This window comes from Apus apus, chromosome Z (genome assembly GCF_020740795.1).
Source record: "Apus apus isolate bApuApu2 chromosome Z, bApuApu2.pri.cur, whole genome shotgun sequence".
Lineage (NCBI taxonomy): Eukaryota > Metazoa > Chordata > Aves > Apodiformes > Apodidae > Apus > Apus apus.
In genome coordinates this window covers 66,686,365-66,707,911 of record NC_067312.1, presented here as the reverse complement: position 1 = coordinate 66,707,911, position 21,547 = coordinate 66,686,365, and positions in this window count along the sequence as shown.

Here is a 21,547-nt window from a genome sequence, read left to right as displayed (position 1 = left end):
TAAGGCAATTTTCCCATTGAAAGTAGCTCATACTGTCTCAGTCCTTAACAGAGCCTGAGGAAATCTTTGGATTACGGTAAATATAAGATTAGATAAAGCCTGTTTTTCCTTTGTATATTTTGAACTTTTTCTACCTGCTGCACCGGGAATGATGTAAGGAGGTTACAAACAGTTAGCTATGCCTGCACCAAACACTTTTCCCAAGCAACAGTACCAGTTACAGCTTCAGTGCAGTTTTCCAGCCTGTGTTGTTTCTAAGGACAGAAATTTTGCTGACATGCTTTCCAAGGATGACTATTTAAAAGCCCAGAGGAGAAAAATTCCAATGTACATAAAATACGGGACCCTTGAAACACATCTGGATGCCTGCAAGACACATTTAATCAAGTCATTATCCCATTGGAAATCCAGATTTAATTACATTGCATCAGGAAATGAACCCACCTTTTTCTATAATTAAATATATACTTCAGTGCTCAATCAACAATATAGTCTCAAACTGACAGGGTAGGCTGGATCATCTATAACTTGGTGCATTCTGTTAAATAAGTGAGATAGAACATAGGTACTATTGCTTAAAGAAATTCTGAACCTGAGAAAACTGGTTCAAGTCCTGAAAAAGTTAGAGATGTCTTATATCAGCTAAAAGAATCAGTAATATATAGGTGTCTTAGGCCATATTTTTGGCTAGTAGGACATGCAGACATATCTGTTGCAACCTTTTCGCTTCTTATGTGAGCCCTTCCAGCTCTGGCTGTTGCAATAAGACTGGATTCAAGAATCAAAGGAATTAATTGGTACAGGGGGGAACATGAAGCCCAGTATTATGCATACAAAACACTCCTGGTAACAGATAGTCTTGGGCAATCTGTGTAACTGTTGGTGAGTATCATAGGAAGATTTGGGTATCTGTGAAGTAGTAAAAGAAAGTGAAGGAATAGCACTTTTAAAGTTTTGTACCTTTTCAGTGCTGAGTGAGGCACTGTACTCTGGCAGTCTCTGAAAGTCACATTCCTGGCTATACTGCTTGGTGAGGAAGAGATTCTTAATGCCTTTAGCAAGTTTGGTGAGACCCAAAGCCAGACAGAAGCCTCAGCTATAAAAGAGGTCTGTGTCTCAACTCTGCATCCTTTCCTTGTACAAATCTGTGCTTCTATGATGCATATCTGAAACTGGTATTTTTCTGCATGAGGTAAAACTGAGACATCTTTGAGCTTCCTTTTAGGGAGAAATTATTTAGTGGAATGGAGATTATCTGGGCATAATAAACAGTCAATTTGCAACAATATTCAGATAAAGACTGTGTTCAGTATTTTTCTATTTAGTATCTTTATTGATTTGAGGGACTTGAAAGTATGTTCTTTAGTTTGTAGATGGTAAATAGGGCTTTGGAAATGAGGCTGAGAATTGAAACTGGTCTTGACAAAATGGAAAATTAATCTGGAAAAAGGATTTTAAACTGTCTTAAAAATAATAAAAAAAATTAGGCAGGAACAATCAAAGGTACAAATACAGGATAAAAATACCTGGAGGTCATAGCTGGTCATAAACTAAATGTAAGCTGTGATATCTAAGACATTGTCTGTCCGCTTCTTCACACTTTCAAGTCTTTACGTGTATTTACTTATTTTGGGCATTTTGGGGCATCAATTTATTATAGAAAAGAAAAGAAAAGAAAAGAAAAGAAAAGAAAAGAAAAGAAAAGAAAAGAAAAGAAAAGAAAAGAAAAGAAAAGAAAAGAAAAGAAAAGAAAAGAAAAGAAAAGAAAAGAAAAGAAAAGAAAAGAAAGAAGAAGTAAATTTATTGCAGCAAATTCAGAGGAGAGTGATTGAAAGGCTGGAAATCATGACCTGCAAAGATGGACTGAAAGCACTGCTGGTTGTTCAACTCTGAAGAGTGCAAAGGGTGGTATGACAACAGTCCCAGGCTGCTCTGAGGAAGAATAAAGTAGCCTGTTTTCCATTTACATTGCATGTGGGATACAAAATTATGCTGTGATTTGCAGGAAAAGGTTTTCAGCTCTGTCTGCAGGAAACAAATATTCAAACATCAGGAATAGCTGAGCCCTAGAGCTGGTGTGTCACACCTTCACCTCTGCAGATAATAAATAAGAGATTAGATAAATATCCATCTTGGATAACTTTGGCAAGACTGAACCAGCCTTGCTGCACAGTGATGGAGTAGATATATACCTCTTCCAGGCCTGTATTCTGTGGTTTCCCAATTACAAATTGACTTTTTAAATAAATGACCTTCATAAACTTATTATTTTACTCTTTTCTGTATGAACGATTTGCTCATGCTCGGATTCACTTCCTCCGCTTTTCTCAGGCTCGTTTGTGGATTTTACATTGCAGACAGTCTGAGAGCAGACTTCTCTAGTCATCTGATCACTTCAAGTGTATCACTTGTTTGGAGACTGACACATCTGAAGATTGTGGCCTCAGAGCAGGGGAGGCACTCAGAATACATGAGGTGGAGGTATCCTGAAGTCTCTGAGTGAGAGACTGAATTATACAGTGACATTACTTCTACTTAGTGAGTTGATTGTTGTCAGCCTAACCCACAGCAAAACCAAAAGTGAGGGAAGAGGTTTGCTGTGAGAAGTCTGAATTGGTTAGCCTAACTTCTCTGCTGGAACAAGCAAAGCACTCTCAGCTGTGAGCTACCACAGCTCAGCTGGTACAAGGCACCTCCTCAAGCTATGATTGATCATGTGCTTGAGCCCTGATGATCCTTATGTTACATCCCCAACTCTATTTACTTGTGAAGAGCTTGAAAACTCTGGGGCAGTCACATTTGGAAAGATCACACCGCTCTTGACCCTTCAGTGCTAGAGCTCTATGTGGAGGCAGAGCTCTAAATCACACTTATTTTTGGTAGAGATAAATTTGTAATTAATAAGCCTTTATTCCCCTACCTAAATATCCTCACATGATTCAACTCCTACTCCCACTTCTCTTAAGTCTAGTAACTGGGAGTGCCCAACCCAGAAATTATGGGCTTTCTTGCCAACTGCAGGAGTGTGAAATCAACAGTTTGAAAACTTGTTGATTGTGTACCTGCAATGGATAATTTCTTGTGTGCTGTGTGTTCTGATGCAAGATCACACATGTGATTTAGATAAGAAGGAACTTTGCCGCAGGACTGGGTGATAAGAGGATCCAGAAACTAGTGTTGAGAGGACAATAACAGGAGTCAGAAGAAGGAAGGAGTAGGAGGAATTTCCTGTTGAATGCACACACAGACACACAGAAAAAACAAAATAGCAGCCAGAAACCCACAAAACATATTGCTTACCCCAGAGCTGATATTCACTGCTACCATTCCTTGAGGGACAGGAGGGAGGAATGTATACATTGTGTGGAAGGATGGCAAACTATCACCCAATTTAAAACCACTGCTTTTAACAGAAGACACCTATCCACATCAGCAATCATGGTGTTTTTAATGGCTTGATCCAAAGTGTAGCAATTGTTGGAGAGGAAAACTTCTGTTCCATCCATCAGTCTGGGTGGATGGGGGCCCACATCCTTAGCAGCTGTCCAAAAGCAGCGTAGCTCATGATCATCTGTACAGATATGCTTTCCCAACAGAAAGCCTAGCTGTCTGCCAGCAAAATTCCCTCACTCTAATTTTGGACTTGAGATAGGAGAAACATTCCCAACTGTGTTGCTGTGGCACTTGGATCAAAATGAGTGTTATCAGGGGAAGGAGGAGGAGCTTTTTCCTAGTGTATCTTATTTCTGCTTATCTTTTTGTCTCACAGCCTGAAAAGTTGTAGCTAGAATATGTTGGGGATTTTTGGTTTTGTTTTGTTGGGTTTTCTTGTTTGTTTGGTTGGATTTTGTTGTTGGTTTTGGTTTTTAAGAATAAGATAATCAGGGGAAAAAAACTCCAAAACACTAGTGCAAAATTTGGGGTTTACTTCAGAAAAATATTTGTAGGAAACCACCTTTTTCTGTTCAGAAAAGCTTCCAATAACCACATTTTTCCCTCCAAATGCTGCATTTCTCATGGTCAATTGTTGCCATGTTTAAAGCAACTCGATCGATATGGCAATTATCAAGAACTACCCCAAAAGTGTTATTTCTAATTAAGGATTTCAAAGCTTTTAATTTCTTACACCACATTTGATACTATCACTATTGCTTCATTTGTCTGGAAATAGCACCTAGCAACCTCAATCATTTTGGCAGATGTTATGCAAACATATTGCACATTTACACTTCTCTACATGTCAGCCAGTGAGCTCTCCTTTTATTGTTAGGACTGATTTGCATAGCTGGTTAGTGTTACTATGCTACCTGCCTTTCAGACATCCTTGTCTCAGCGAGATCTCTCAGACAGCTTCTTTAAGTATAAGCAAGCCAAGACTTGGTTGAATCTCTCTTCAAACTGTCATACTCCCTGGGACAGTTTTTTTTGGTCAAAATTAGATGCACCAATGCAAATGGATCAGAAGAGCTCAATGCTTTCTAAGCACTAGGCAGTATGTCATTTATATTCCCCTCACTTTTAGAAACCCTTCTCAAGGCTTTGTTTGCTTTTCAACTGCTGCCAAACATTGTCCAGATGGTCTTAATGTCACATCACTGTAGGTCTTTTATTTTCTAGTCTGTGCTCTGTTTTGTCCTTCCTTCTAAGCTAATGTCTCTAGGACTATTTTTGGCCCCTTACTTCATTTCCTCTCCCTTCTGTACATCTAGCTGGGTGAGTCACACTCATCCACCCAGGATACCTCATCTATTACCCCAATTGTTTTGGATTGAAAGGAGGAGAAGAGCAGTCATCTCCAGATGACATTATTTGCACTACCCTGAAGTGTCTCACCAAGGATTTAGGTACTTAGCACCAACTACTTACTTCACACACACACAAGGCTGCCATAGGGTGTGTAACAACACTGACTGCACCTCCGGGAATGTGCTTTGGAAAGGACCATCTTGCCAGGACCCTGTGGTTATCACACTCTGCTGTACTTTTTAACAGTACCAAGAGATCCAGTTCTCACTATGCACACATGCAAAAGGTACCCATGCATGCCAGTGGAAGAGAGTATGAAAATGTCCAAATGCAAACAGCTGAGCCTGCTCATGTAGAGCAGGTAAAGAAAGATGCACAAAACCTTTGGCTCTTAAATTCAGACAAGTGGATACTTTTATCTAGTGTTTTCCTCACCAACATGGTCATTAGAATCCTCCATTTCCCTCCTTCTTCTAAGTTTCTCTCCTGTATTGCAAGTAGCTATTAATTTTAAATATAACCCAATCATCATTATCTCTTTCCGATTCCTTTTGTCCCATGCTCATTCTCAGGGAAGAAAACTTTTCAGTCTTCTACTACTTCCTTCCAAATTCTGAGATACTATTTTTCCATGCCTATTGCTTTCATCATTGTCCTTAGTCTTCATGCTTACCTGCCTGTTCAGCTTGAAAACCAAATCTTATCTATCACATTCCTCCACAACAGGCAGCTCATTCTCTGGGATGCTACTATCAATTTTGGCAAACATGAAGGCAAAGAAGTTATTTAAGCCTCAAGGAACAGCTATTCCTACACTTCAGAAGTGGAATAGAGGAAGACTGCAGGTTTTGGAGACAAGGCTCTGCATGGTGGCATCCTAGAGCTGCAGACTCCTTTGCCATCCATAGTGTAACAACCCTAATTCACGAAGGAAGTGGAAAGATTCCTGATTTCCTGTTGAGGAAGGATGTGATCAATAGGTCTCTCACCTGTTTGCTATCAGGATCTAAGTAACCAGTGTAACACTCTACCCCCAGCTTCTAGAAACTGAAATGTCTGGTATGAAGATCTGTACTCATAATCTGAACTTGTTCCTACTCCATAAATCCAAGCATTGAGACAAAATGGCGGAAAGACAATGCAGCTCTTCATTCAACACAGTGTGAAAAAGTACTTAGCACCTCAAGCTGTGGATGCCTTGTCGTATTGTGATGGACAACAGGGGTGAACCAGTGTATCTGAGCAGAATTCTAATGCTCTGCAATTTTAAACACTGAATCACAGAATTGTCATGGCTGGAAAAGACCTCTAAGATCACCAAGTCCAAGCATTAACCCAGAAAAAGAAAAAAACCCAAACAATTCCAAACCAACCAAACAAACCAAAACCACACCAAACAAACAAAAAAACCCACGCAGAAGACAAACAAAACCAAACAAAAAATAACAAAAAAACCCCACCATGCCCACTAGGCAATATCCTGATGTGCCACATCCACACGTTTCCTGAATACCTCCAAGAATGGTAACTCCACTACCTCCCTTTGAAGTCCACTCCAGTGCCTAGCTACTCTTTCAGTAAACAAATTCTTCCTGTTACCCAGTCTCAACGTCCCCTGGTGCAACTTCAGTCCATTTCTCCTGTCCTATCATTATTCACTTAGGAGACGAGGCCAATGCCCACCTCACTACAACCTCTTTTCAGGTAGTTGTAGAGAGCAATGTGGTCTCCCCTCAGCCTTCTCATCTCTAAACTAAAAAGTTCCAGTTCCCTCTGCCTCTCCTCATAGGTCTTGTTCTCCAGCCCCTTCACTAACTTGTTTGCTCTTTTCTGGACATGCTCCAGCAAGTCAGTGTCCTTCTTGTAGTGAGAGATGCCAAACTGAACACAGTACTCAAGATGTGGCCTCCCCAGTGCCGAGTACAGGGGCACAATCTCTTCCCTACTCCTGCTGGCTACATTGAGAAGATGTGGCCAATTTGTGCAACTGCACCTAAACTTCTCACCCCCTCTGCTCTTAGCTGACCTATTGCACTATAATAATGTGTGTTAGATGTTGCTGAATTATGCAGTTGGGTGCAGTTCAGAGATGTTCAAACCAGTGTCAACCAACCTCACTCTGGCATCAGAATAGCCCCATCATTGTCATACCCAAGCTAAAATTATTAAGTAAGATGAAAACATTTTGTAAATGGAAGAGTTGATTGACAGGAGTCAAACAGGATTCCCCATGTTCAATTGCCATCATACTTTGTAAGACATGGAGCCAGATTCTCACATTGTTTACCATGTAGATAAGATCCCCTCTAATTCCAGAAAAAAATTTATTTGGAGCTACATACTGCTGTGCTAAGACAGTTCCCAAGAGGAGAACTTGGTGTTTGCACCCTCATCCAGTTCCACAATTACAAAACCAGCTCAGAAGTACTGCAAAACTTTCAGTGGGGAGACAGCCTTTGTATGCTTACCAACATAAAACGTGAAGCAAAAAATTTCTGCAGCCAGCAAATTAACAAGGTAGCAAGATGCTGAGGATTGCAAGCCCTGCATACAGATTAATTTTGATAGGGAAGGAATTTTTATCCTTGCAATCGAGAAAAAATAAAAATGAACTCTACTTCAAAGAAACCCCCAGCTGACCTGATTTTTCTAAAAGCTCTCAATTCCCATAAATCAAAGACACCTGCAACCATTCAACATCTCTGTGAAATCAGGACAGATCTTGGGCTTTTCTTATTTCTCAGAGTAATACAATACAGCAGATGCAAACCAAAGGATCCCTCCCAGCCTGCTCCTGAGACCATCCCATAGGTCCTGACACAATGCTGTCAGTTGGCTGATGGGATCAAATAGCATCCAGGTCAAAACCATGGTAATCCAGAGAACAATGGTTTCAAACTCAGTGGGCTGGGAATGTAAAGGTATGGTGTTCCTTTTATTTTTTTGTACATACACAATGCGACCTTAGGCATATTTTTCATGCTGAGAAAATGAGAGTGAAACTCCCAAAGGTCACACAGCACCTTGCCTGCCCACCAAGGCAATGATCTAGGACCTAACAGCTTGAACTACACAGACGGCCACAGGAGATTACCAAAACCATATATAAAGCAGAGATGTAGTTTACAAAGTCGCTGCAGCAATGATCTAGAGAAAGATGAGTAAGGCAAAGCAGTGTTTGTTAAGGTCAGATAAATGGTTTGGTAGTAATTGACATGCATGGTTTTGTTTGAATGGGTGAGTAGAAAGGGCTGATTTTTGAGTTGTTATGCAGACTGAATAGGCAAAGTCAGAGCATGACCTGAATACACAAGTCTGGTGAGAATCCCAAATAAAAAATTCTTATGAACAGTTTTCCCTGCCACTGTTGCTGTTGTTGTTGTTGTTTCATCAGTTCTAATGGTTACATTTATTCTCCATCTGTCAGGCAGCTGCTGCAGGGCAGGAATCCTCTGTGTATATACAGCTACTTTGGTGACCCAAGTAATTATAGAAGTACTTCATAGCTTTTTCATCCCTAGCCACTACAGAGATGACATCCCTGAGACAGCAGGATACAGCTTTGGTCTGTGACTGTGGATCATCATTAAATTGTTTCCTGAGCTTCTGTTACCACCCTGTAAAGATTAATGTGAATGAAATGGAAAGCAGTGTTCCTTTCATATCCTTCACTTCTCTTGCTTACAAAGGAGGATGAACAACATGCCACGTGTTCTCAGCACTTGAGGTAGAGCACACAAGCCTGGCAGGTGAGAAATAAGGGGCATGTCATTGCACATTGAGGCGCTGTGGATGGGGAGGTCAAAAGTAAGCTGAGCATGCAACTCCATGGCCTACTTCTCCAGGCACTTCTGAGAACAGAGCTGTAATAAAACAGGAAAAGGCTGAGCCTTGGTAAGGGACATCTCTTTGTCAAGAAGTGCACATTTCTTGTTTTCACACCAGTTAGAAGCAGAACAAAATATGAGTGCTACCATGTCTTGAATCTTTTGTGTCAAGAATCACTCAACCTCAGAAAGCAACACTCAGTCACAGCTGAGTCCATACTACTCATGCTGCTTCACATCCAGATGCTCAGCACTATTATATTAGGCCTCTTAGCTTAGCAGAAACTCCAGTAGTACTCTGTGCTTTTGAAATAATGTATACAGTGACCTCCTGAGAGCTCCTCAGTTTTTTGCACTCCTGATATCGGGAGCAACAACTCGCAGATCTGCACAGATTTGTGAGCCACAATTCACCTCATTGCAATCACCATCAGAACATTAAAGAACTAGATCTAGCTGGCTATTTATAGAGCAACATCTGAGAACCTTCCAAATCACTGAAAAAGCTCAAGGGTGACTCATTTTGTCACTGGAACCAAAGGATAGAATTTCAAAGAACCTGACCATGCAAATCTGCACCCCTGAATGCCCAACAGGGCAGCAAAGGATAGAGCATGCATCAGGCCATATTCTTCAGAGGGCACACAGGAAAGTGAATCCATCAGAGTCAGTGGACAGGTGCTGATTTATGCCAGTGGAAGAGCTGATGCCTTGGGGAACTTCACAAGTACATTAGTCATACATTCCAGTTTATCAGGAATTTTTTCTTGAATAGACACTGCAAGATGCATGTGTGTGCATGTGTGAAGCTAGACAAGTATTTTTTTGTAATTTATTTTCTGCCACAGGTTGCGAATAGCTTCATCAAGGCTTATTATGGCCTTACCTTTGTCATTTTTCCCTTCCCAATGCATGTTCTTAACATTGCACCCTGCACCACCTACATGCCACACTTCTGTCATGCAGCACTTGTCCTGGTGATGCCCCAGGCACCACAGAAAAGGATCTGGAACAAGACTTAATGCCACAGCTGCCCACATCAGAGGCCAGAATCTTCACTGTCACTGCCATAGGCTGGGAAATACCATTCAGAAGGTGTCCTTCCGTTGCATTGTTTTCTCTCTTTTTGCAAAATCCTTTTAATAGTACTCAGAGTTTTGTTGTAGATACTCAGTCTTCCTGGAGATAACTTGACAGATCTCATTATCTTCTTTTTCTGCAACAGCATGAAGTGCTAGAAGAAGCAAGAGCTGACCAGTGTGGGTGGGGAAGAAGATGCTGACAAAACTTCTGGATTTTTTTGCATTCTCCTTCACTGAGAAGAACAGGCCACAGATGTGCAGTTGAGCAACATAGGTGTTATTGTAAAGAAGCATTAAAGTTCTGGGTATTGTGTAATCCTCAACATTTCCTGAATTACGGAAACCTCTAGGTAGCAAGAAAGAATACTGAAGAAGAGCAAGTCCACTGACAGTTCAAAACTCTGTTTATTTCCCTTGGTTATATCCCTGTCAAGGCACTATGGGAGGAAAAGTCTCCAGTTTTCAGCCAGGAGCAGATGGTATGAAGACAATAGGGAAAGGAGACAACCAACGTGCTTACATGCTTTAAGACATGCTCCAGCTCCCTGAGACCTTGTTATTTTTCTGCAGAGTAGTATGAGGTACATGCAGTCCTTTAGGATCCACTGTTCCTGTGACTCCTTGGTATCTCTTCTGAACTTCAGAAGATGAGAAGCTGAGCCTAGTGAGGTAATGGGAACACCATCACCATAACACCACGGAAATGTTGCCTGACATGCTCTGCCTTTCCTCAGCCTGTGCTGTTTCTGTAATCCTGACCTCATCCTTTTCTCTGGTGTCCAGCCTGGATCCAGAGATGGTAAAAGAAACTTGTCATCTCAGTTGCTTGACACTTTACCAGAGAAGTTGTCACTATGAAGCACTGACTCCCTGTCTCCTCTGCTGCTGTGGCTTGAGATGACATCAACCTTTAAAGCTTCCTTCACCCTACACCTCAGCTCCAGGTTCACAGAGATGAGGTAATACAGCTTTAATCCCTCCTGTTTGCTCTGCTCCCATTAGACACTCCCACCCTCTGCATTACCTTTAATAGAAATTGGAGAATATGGATTCCTACAGCAGAGTATCTGTTTCACTTTAATTAAGTCTCCAGTTGTAGAAGGATATCAAATGTCTCCTGCACTGAGGGAATTTTGTGAATCTTGGTGAAACAGGAATGCACAAAACCAAACAGGATTCTTGGTTAGGGCTAGACAAATGTATTGCCAGTGAGCAGGGACTGTGGGACGAGCTGCTGAGGTGGGGTTGCTTGCTGCCCCAGCTGGAATGTTCCACTCTGAGGCATCTGAGGCCAGGCTTCAGTGAGGGAAGGGGCAAAACTTCCAGTCATGTTTATTGAAGTCACAAGACAAAACATGATTGGACCCTGCCAGCCTGTAGTGCTTCTGCTCAGTGCTTCCCACAGAAGGGAGCAGAAACCTCTGGGGCCATGCCAAAGGCAGGCAGTAGGAAGGAAAAACTGCAGTTCCCAGCCAAATTGAGGGCCAATGTCAAATCCCAGGGAAAAAGCAGATCCAGCTCTGATGCAGGCCTTAGAAGCCAGCTCTCCCCAGCCAAGGACTCTGCCAACCCACACAGCTGGGGGTGACATACCACACATCCACAGAACTAATCCTTGGGACTGCTCTTAATCCTCTGCCACCTTGAGGTGGAGCTTTGGCTCCTTACACAGGCAGACAAGCAGCCAGAGCCAGGCAAAAGGCAACAGGGTCCCTCCCAAAGAGGAGAAAGGAAATTGTATGGTTCAATCAAAATTAAAATCTTCCATTCCAAATTGAACTCTCAGCAGCATTTTGTCTGTAAACAAAGGCCATCCTTTTCAAGACTTCAAACAATTGAAACAATTGTTTTGATGCGAAAGGAGATTCCAACCAGGGCAATGCTCTTGCAAGGCAGGATTTGCATCCTATGAATCAGCACTTCTCAACAGAAAACCTAGCTTTTGGAAAGTTTACCACCATCTCTGTTTTGGAGACGGTTCTTAAGACAAATCACATTGTCACATCAACACTGAATCATAGTTCAGATGGAGACACAAACCTATAGGATACCCAGAGATACACACCCTTCGTGCAAAATCTCTTTTCCACTTTGAGTTCTTTCAACAGGCAGTTAGCACTGTTGTAAGTTGCATTGCTGCTTTATACCAAATTAACATGGTAACTCTCACCACTATGGGGGCTTCTAGGTAATGCTAGTTACTTGCAAAAAAACAATTTTAGAAGCACCAAAACCAACCAGGATAAATGGTTACATCTGACTGAATCTGCAGTGAAAAATTCTACTGCAACAAACAAGCTTAAATTGTAAACTATGAGGAAATGCTAGAATTTCAGATTTTTCAGTACCTTTCAGATACTTTCAAGCAAGTTGCTTTGAGTGCATACTTTGTTGCTCTTCATTCTTTCAGGCACCATTCCATGGTTGCTATCATATCAGAAGGTAGGTAGTTAGACGTAAGCAAAGCACTACCTAAAATACAAGCTGATGCCATGAGCCAGGTTTGCACAGGTCATTTGATGATTGCCTGTTTTTCAAAAGTCACCTTTTGGCTGCCTTGAACCTCCTAAGGAATTCACTTTCACCATATTCCTGCTATGTAGGATAGCATTGTCCTGACTAAACGAAACATGAATCATAGTGTGGTGCAGAAGACTGAACAATATTAATCTGAACCTTACCCCAAAGACTGACCTTTAAGACTACTTTCCCTCTTCCAGTTGCATGTGGCAAGTCTTGATGCATCATTGTCAGTGGGAAAAATGTAACTGCACTGAAGGAGGAAAAGAACTGGGAGATGTGAAAGTAACTGAGACAATGCACATCTGCCAGAGCTGCTGAGGGCAAATTTACAGTTTGACATTATGCAAATCCAGCTAAATTATCACTTTTACATACAGTTTCCTGGGGGCACAAGAACTAGCACAAATGCACAAGGGATTTTTTATTACTGTCACTTTGTGGGGAAAGTATTAAAAGCTCCATTTCACTAGTGACCATTTCTGGAAGGGGAAGAAAACCAGTGGAGTTCCTCTCAAACTCTCTAAAGTGGGTTAAATGAAGACATTCCTTCAAAAATGTTACACGTACCACGATAATACAGGGAATTACACAACCCTTTAGCTTGCCAAAACCTCTAAAATTAGTTTTCCAAAGTTTTCTAAAAGCTTCTATTAGTTTTCAACAACAATAACAGGAGCCTAAACACTGTAAACAAAGTATTTTTTTCCATGCTGAGCAGTTTAAGGAAAAAAAAAAGAAAAGAAAGAACCAGAATGGAGAAAGCACTGGAGCATCAAGGCTCTCCCTGTTTCTGTGAACGCAGCTCCTCAGTCTTGGCCTGAGTGTCCCACATCTTCAGATTGAGCCCTAACTTTGCCAAACAGGTTCTTGGCTGGTCTCAGCTCATGCTGTTTCATCAAGTCTTCAGCACGCTGTAGGAGAAAGTACTTTCCCTGCTGATTAGTGCTGAGTGACTTACAGCTTGGTGCAAGCTGAAGCAGCATAGCCCTGAGCCTCTGCTGAAATGCACAGTGCTGCCTAAGGGACTTCATTTCTTAAGTCTTGTTAAAATCCATGTCTCAATATTCTCCAGGCTGCCCAGAAAGTTTTGGCCAAGCTTCATCAGTAAGATAGGATGAAATATGCCATCTTGTACTGGAAATATTAATTAGTTACTGCTTCTGAAGTGTATTGAACGTGAAAATGCTTCGTGTTATTGTATCTCTGTCTTTTCTTATCTGCAATATGGGCTTTCTGGCCCTCCTATCTACCCCAGACAATATTTTATATAAACCTGGAGTGCAAAGCTTTCACTGACAACTTAGGGGATGAGCCAAGTGACTATCATTCAAATATTTATTTCATGAGAAGTTAGAACATTTTGCACTTTCCTCCACAACTCTTTCAAAAGCAGCTCATTTCTTCTCACTGGAAGAGTGCCCATTGTTCATTTGACGCTAAAGATAGGGCTTTGCTGTGTTCTTTTAAGTCAGCAATTGGAGGGTGGAGAGCAAAGAGGGAGTTAAGCTTTATTATGCTGCCTTGTCAAAAGGATACAACATTATGCAAAAGGAATGATGTGGAACAAAAAATTGCTTTATTTTCCATGCACTCTCTCTCCCTGGCATACAGATTTCCAACAATATTCTGTCTTCACTTCGACCAGTAGATTGGATTTCATATGGTTGTGTCAATTAAATGGCAAGTTCTCTGTGTACCTTGCTGCCTCAGTCATTTAGGAAGCAGACATCAGTTTCTTGTTGCCCTCAAAATTTCCAAATTGCTGGGGCAGGAGGATGGTGCTATTTGCCTAGTTTTAAATCTGTCTTAAATATCCATTAGATCTCTTCAGTGTTGGAGGACCCTGTGGTCTGGAATGAACAGTGTTCCCTCAGAGTAAAGATGGGCAGAGTTTCATCCAGAGAATGCTAAGTGAGGCACTTACTGATTTTCCTGAGGTCACACCGAGATTCCATGGAGAAGCAGGGATTTAGCCTTACAGCTTCCCTGTCTTTAAACTAAAGGCAAACACAGAGGAACTCTGTGGTCTACCAAGAGAAAAGAGGACAGCCAAATGCTTTTCTTTGTGGCTTCTCAGGATAAATCAGAAAACCCTGAGTGATGCCCCTCCTGATTTGTTTTCCTAACAGTGTGTCCCTACCTCCCAGCAGTTCTCCTCGCTGAAGCATGTTGTGCAGCAGGATCATTTTATAGCCAATAAAGTGTTTCTTGGCATGTGTTTATCATCCCTGAAAGTGGAATCCCTCATGGCTGAACGAAGCTCGCACAGTGAGCGGTGGGGAATGCGTGGCAGACTCCTGGCGAATTCCAGCGTGGAATGTGATTAGCTTCCCTCTACCTCTGAGGAATAGTACCAGCAAATTGCTAACACTGTAAATTGTCTCAAATATGCACTTAGTAAAGCCTTTAAAGAGCAATTACTGTATGTTAACTGAACACCAATCAACTGTAAAAACAGCAGTTATGGGGGTTTAATAGGTATATAACGGAGAAAATCTCACCACCCTGCAATTAATTCTAAAGCATATAAAAAGTATAACTTGTACACTTACTACTTATTAATACCTTAAACATGTATGACATGTTAAAACATTTAATTAGCACTTACATAACAGGCTAAAAGTTAAGCATCAAATTATCACTAAAATACTGTTGAGCTCTTCATTAACCATGTGAAACAACCCCCCAACATGCAGTGCTCAGGTCATTCTAGCAATTAGATGCTTTCAGCTACCGTTCAGTGATTTTATATTGGCTGTGTCCCATGATCTGTTGGGAACAATGATATATTGTCCAGTTTCACTGTCTCCAGAATCACCTTTCTTACAGTAGGGGAAGTTCAGCATGGGCTGAGAAAGCCAGAAAACAAAGAAGGGACATCAGGAAGAGATGCTCCTGAGCAAGCTCTCATGTCTGTGTAGCTTTTTGGAAAACTCCAGCAAAAGATAGCTTAATAGTAATTCACAATGTGTGGGAGACAGCGAGGAGAGTAAAACTGCAGTGAAAGTCCACATGTGGAGGAAGGGAAGATTAGTGCTAAATGACAGCAGCTGGAGGGCTTATGGCAGAGGCCAGGGAAGAGGGGAGCCTCCAGCATTGCCAGGAGGAGAGCAAGGGACTAGGTACAGCACCAGGAGTTCGAAAACATAGAAGGGGGAGCCCTGCACCTTAGACTTGACTTGCCGAGATGGATGCTTACTGGGGATCCCAGAGGGAAGGAAAATAATAGCCAATATATGCCATTGGGAACTTCATCCAATCATACAGTCTGTTGACAGAAGGAAACCACAACATAGAATTACCCTTTGTTTAGTCTAAATCAGCTGCCAGTATGCACATGCACCACATGAAAGGCGAAACCTGAACACGTTCCCAGAAAGTCTTCCTGAAAAAGCCATCTGCTGCCCAAGCTAATCTTACCATCCTCCCCATCACAATGAGTTTTGAAAGGATAAATTCCATTTTCCAGGCAAGATAACATCCCCACCTCAGCAACACAGCTTAAGGCTGCCAAGTGCAGTCAAGAAACTGGTTTCTTTACAGAGGTTCTCAGCTATTGAGTTCAGACTCAGATAAAAGGCACAAGTGTAGAAGGGCTTTGCACTCAGCCAGCACAGCTCATCATTCTTGCAGGTTTGTGAAGGGCTGTGGACTTGGACCACAGGTTCAGAGAAAAGGAGAGATTGCTAATGGCCAGCACAGAGGAAGACAGAGGCACCAGCAAGCTGGACACGGTATTGGAGGGAGACATGTGCTATTGTTCTTCTCTGCTTGCAGAAGGAAAGGTTTACCTTTCCCTCCTTCTTTGCTGCCCACCTTGCTGTTTCTCACACATTTTCTCATTTTTCTCTCACAGCTGCTGCTGTGCAGCATTTCTTGGCCTTTCTTAAATACAGTACCACAGAGGTGCTACTAAAATGGCTGGTAGGTTCAGCTTTGGCCAGCTTAGGGTTGATCTTGGAGATGGCTGGAGCTGTCTCTGTCCAACATGGGAATAGCTTCTGGCATCTTCTTGCAGAATCCACCCCTGTAGCCCTCCCTTCTACCAAAATCTTGCCACATAAAACCAATACAGTCCTAATCCCTGGAAACTGATTCTCCTCAATAACCGTCATCAAGACTACCAGTAATCCTGCTATCAACTAACTTTTAAAGTAACTGATTTGTGAACTTACCAAGACTTTGAAAAGCACAAAACTGCTGAAAGGAAACAAATATTTTGTGGGAGGAAAAGATTTCTCCTCTCTCCTGGACCTGCACATATCTTGAAACCTGTTGTAGACAAAAAAAATCTTTTTACTTTACAACATAGCATGTTCTGGTCTATATTCTTTGTTCAGGGGATATTATTCCTCATCTGGCATTTGTTGCCTTTTTCTGAGATGGGTTTAGTGTCCTTTTATGCACAGGAGCAGATGTTCAGTGCATTTCTCAGGGCTGAACCAGTTTTTTTGTTAGCTTAGTTTGGCAGAATCCAGCTCCATGATGCAGACAGTCCCTTCTGGTTTTACATTCTTATTCCAGTAAATGAGAAGGAAAGGTCTTCAGGAGAAGGCCATGGACAAGGATCCAACTGGCCAGAATTTTTTTTTCTGGTTATGACAGACTTCCCCAAGACAACATGATTTCCTCTACTTCTTATACCAGTTCTCCCTCTTGCAAATGGATATATTAAAACCTCCTTCTTCTCCAACAGTAAGCCACAACTTGTTTGTGCTTTAGATGGTAGATTTTTTCGGTGAACGATTTGTGCCCTTTTCATACTACAGCATGCACCGTGTGACATGACTTCCTTATGCTATTGCCATGTACAAAAAAAATGTCTTGCTCAATTCTTTATTCCAATTCTTCTAACTGTGATTTACTCTCTTTGAGAAAGCATTAGTGAAAAAAGATACTAGCATGGAATACTAACAGGATTTTGCTCAATTTATGACTACCATTAGTAAAAAGAAACACAAGAATTAATATAATTTAAATAGTTCATGAACAACACAAGCCTTCCCAGTGCTATGGATCCTCCATAAAATGGACCTGTAAGAGCTGATAGGAGACATTTACATATAATTTTAAGCCTTTGTCTGTCACTTGACTAAAAACAGGAATTAATGGTTAGGAATTTTGAATGCAAGTTTGAACAACTCTTCCTCCTTTGAGAGGAGTCTTATCTGTCTAGATATTACAGATTCAGTGAATGTTATTCACTACATGGGAAATCTAGTCAAGGGAGGACTATCACTAACTTTCAAAGAAAGAAATTCCAGCCTGAAAGTGGACAGAATCTGGACTAAGTAAAGCTGTGCTGGAAACCTGCTGCTGAAAGAAGAAAAAGAAGTTTCCTCACTGCTCATGGACAACTAAAGATGTCTGGAAAACTTTGTGCAGAACAAAGCAGTCCAACAATGAAACAGCTGCACAGAGAAGTTATTTAGGAACCATCAGTTCAGATGTGCAGATAGAGATGGATTTGAGCCATGAAGTTTTCACCAGGATTCAGACATGCTATAAGTTTTCAGTCTGACTTATCATGGGGACTGGGCAGTATTCAGACCTGACTTGTCCAAAGCTTATGCACAATTTGGATCTGAGAGGACAGTTCACAACCAGCTCCAGCTCCAAGAGATCAGATGCCTCGGTGATGAAAAGAGGAAATGCTTGCATTTTACTCACTTCAACTTCTTCTTTGGGGTCTGCACTATGTCAACGTGGATGGTAACTACACATAACCCATGGACAGAAAAAAATTAGGAAGTGAGCTTGTGTCATGATCCTCTGGTTTTGCTTTTTCTCTTTTCAGTCATTAGCTTTCAGATAACATTAGACATCCAGAAAATACAAGCGTAATAGCCAGTTTTGAGATACTGAAGTCACCTTCATAAGAAGGCAAACCACCTACATGTGCACAGGAACCAAACATGATATGGAGCTCTTGTTATTTGCACAAAGTGCAATAAGACAGTAAACTCTCATAAAGCAGAAACACATCTGAGTGCTGCTCATCTCTATTAGACCCTTAACATTTAATTTACAGCCTTCATACTAGGATGGATCTCTATGAAGTTGAATCTGGTCATTTTAATTGAGAAATCTTGGAGGCTCATCATATTCAAGGTTCTTCTTTTGTATGAAAATCAAAATTATCACTTCTTCCCTGAACAGAGTAACCACCTGTCAGCACAGCACTTTTCCATTGTTGACTGATGGCAGTGCCTGATTATGCTCTGCTTGAACGTAGGGCATGTAATCACAAGGTTGCTCCCAGGGATGACACTGAGGAGGAGGTCTCCTTTTTTATTTTCCCAGGCAAAGACCAAAAAATCTGCAGCAGATTACTGAAGTCCTCTGCTCTAGGTGAATGTATACTCCCCATGAAAAGCAACTCTTCCACATCTGCAATCAGAAAGAAGTGCCAGGAGATTCTGTTGATCACCAGGACACCTATAAAATGAACTCCAGTATTAAGCCCTTAACTCACATCTCCTGCAATGGAAAGCGTGATTTTAAGACCTTTTCTGAAATGTTCAGTTGCCAAAGTATGTCAACAGTCCCCCTGTGACTTCTAAAAATCCCCCTCTGCCATTACAAATGTTGAAAGGGAAGGAGGCTGCCAAGGAAGTAATGCATTCGCTTGTTTTTGCCACCATATGTACAAACCAGTATATTGTTTTGGAGACCCTTAACCTTTAATTCCTCTCTTCCATCTCTCTCTAAGGCTCTCCCAGACTGCACAGTGTCCCCGGGACCAGCCCACTCTGTTAGGGACAACACCCATTCAATGTAAATTAATGGGAAAAAAGCATCTCCTTGTCAGCTTTCCAATTACATTCCATGGAAAGAACTCTTAAGCTACAGCACGAATCCCTGCAGAATGAGGTCCTGATTGCTAAACGTGAATTAAATGGATTTAATAACAACATGCAATTAATCTGATTATAAGAATATAATTATACTTTTATTGCTGCTGTTAGATGAGTTAATTAGATGGGATATGATATCTACATCTGATCACCTGTCCTTCCTGCTTTTGTTGAATAGGACAGAAGAACAACCAGTTGCTCAGACAAGGATCAGGCACCTTTAAATCTGTTCACCACAAAAAAACCTTTTTTCTGCATCTGAGGTGAAAAAGCACACCTCCTGTTTGCACTTCCCCTCCAGTATAAGGATTGATGAAGGCAAACACCAAGATACTCTTTTGATCACCAGGCGTATTATGTCTAGTCCCAAGTGAAGCCTAGCAGACACCTTTCTTTTCTTGCCTTGCTTTCTGCTCCTGCCTGTCAGGCAGGGATAGTGTCTGTATAGTCTCAGTCTTGCATGTATATGAGCCTGGGCTTCCTCTAGCACCAACAAGCACGATGATGTTCTCAGTCTCCTAAATAAAACAGCCCATCTCCTACAAGCTCCAGCATGGCCAGACTTTGTTGTCTGGTTACTGAGAATAATCCTGCAAGGGAAAGTTGAAGAGCTGATTACAGGGGCAGCTGAAGAACAGGAGAAGAAAACCTCATTTTCTAACCTGTTTTCCAGGATGAGACTCCTATACTAACAGCAAGAAACATCTTGCACCTGCAGCAAGGTGGCTCAAAGATCTTACTTCTTTCTACAGACATCAGGCTGTGTTTTTATTTACCTGTGAGAAACCAAATCCTTTCTACTTCTGAATGACTGTTTTTCTTCAATCATGTATTTTCAACAGTCACATACCTGAGGTTCTGAAGAGTCTAAGCAGAGCAAAACATTTTCTCTGGATGTAACACATCAAAGACTCATTGCTTTACAGAGCTTGCCTTCCAATAATCCAATTATCTACTAATTCTAAAGGGCCAAAACTACCACTCCTTGTACTGCAGCATCTCTGTTAAAAATCTTTGGTGACTTCAGTCTGAGTCTACAAAGAACCTGAAGCATCATTTGGCCCAGTAGCTTAATATGATTTCCTTCAGTAGTTTGAAAAGTTCAAATTTCAGCCCAACATTTTCAATTCAAGCTGAACTAATTTGAGGCATAGCTGATAAATATATTTCTCTCTTTAAACACTACTCAGAGCACAACAAAACAGCTGCAGAGAGACATATTTTGCTTAGATTTGGAAGCCATGCATGTACATTTGGCGAGACTGAGTTAAGCTCTTCATTAATAGAAGTGTAAACTCAACAGAGAATTCAAGAATCAAGATGAGGTGTATTTGCTTTTACACCAACTATTCAAAGAGTCAGAGTATTTGAGAAGCAGAGAAGCATGTCTCTTCTCATTCCAGCAGCTGATTTCATTTTGTCCTAAGCATCTTAGCTGAAATGAATCAATTGGAATTCTTGACATATTATTTTAAGCACACGAAAAATGCATTTTATGAACAACATAAGAACAACAGAGATCACACAACTAAATTTAGGGAGTATTTATTTTTGAGATAATAAAATAACAATTATTTTTCTACCATAAAAATATCTTCCCTCAGTTCTCATCAGAGAAAACAAGAGCTGAGTAGAATTTAAAATAGCAAAAGTAACAAAAGTACTGTAACTTACATTACTATAACATAAAATGAATGTGAAAGAGGTAGAACTCCTTCAGCATCTATGCATAAAGCTGTCATCAAAACAGATTAAGATGAGACTTTCTTTAGGGACAGATTATTATTCCTTTCCTGCTTCCGATGGTATTTCCTGCTTTTTCCTTCAGGAGTCAAGACACTGAACGGGACAGGGAACAGATGTGTTCTGATAAATTCCCACATTCTGCTAGTACAAAATAGATCTCAATGCAGTAAAAGAAAAGCCAATAATGCTACCTGACACTTAGCTGCACACTCCATCTGTTGCTCCACAATGGAGTGCATTGCACGAGAAGTTATTTTGCTTTTTCATGCAGTTTTCCTCATATTTTTTCCAAGCTGACATAACTTTGGATTGGATTCTTCCAATTGTAAGAAGCGAGAATACTGGCTCACAAAACAAAAGCAAAAACAAAACCTCACCACACGGACACTACTTTTTTGGGTATTTCACTTGATTTGTAGCATATCTGGGGAGTGCTGGAGAAAGGGAACTGCAGAATCCAAGTCTGAACTAATGAAGTAGTTTGGGCCAAGAAGAAATGCAGAAATACAGATCCATATCTTATCCTAAATAATAGCAATTTTCTGTGGCTAAGAGCTGTTCAGTGCTGCCCCTGCTAATGATGCATATAAAAACATAGAGAAAGTCTGCTAGAGACTTGCTTTGATCCTGCTAAGAGACCATTGCCTTAGGTACATTACATGTCACAGAGCATACATCTCCATGGAAAGCATGCCTTCTGGTAAAAAATGTCTGGACATAGGACAGACAGAAATTCTGGTCAGGGAGAAGTCTGTGATTCAGTGAG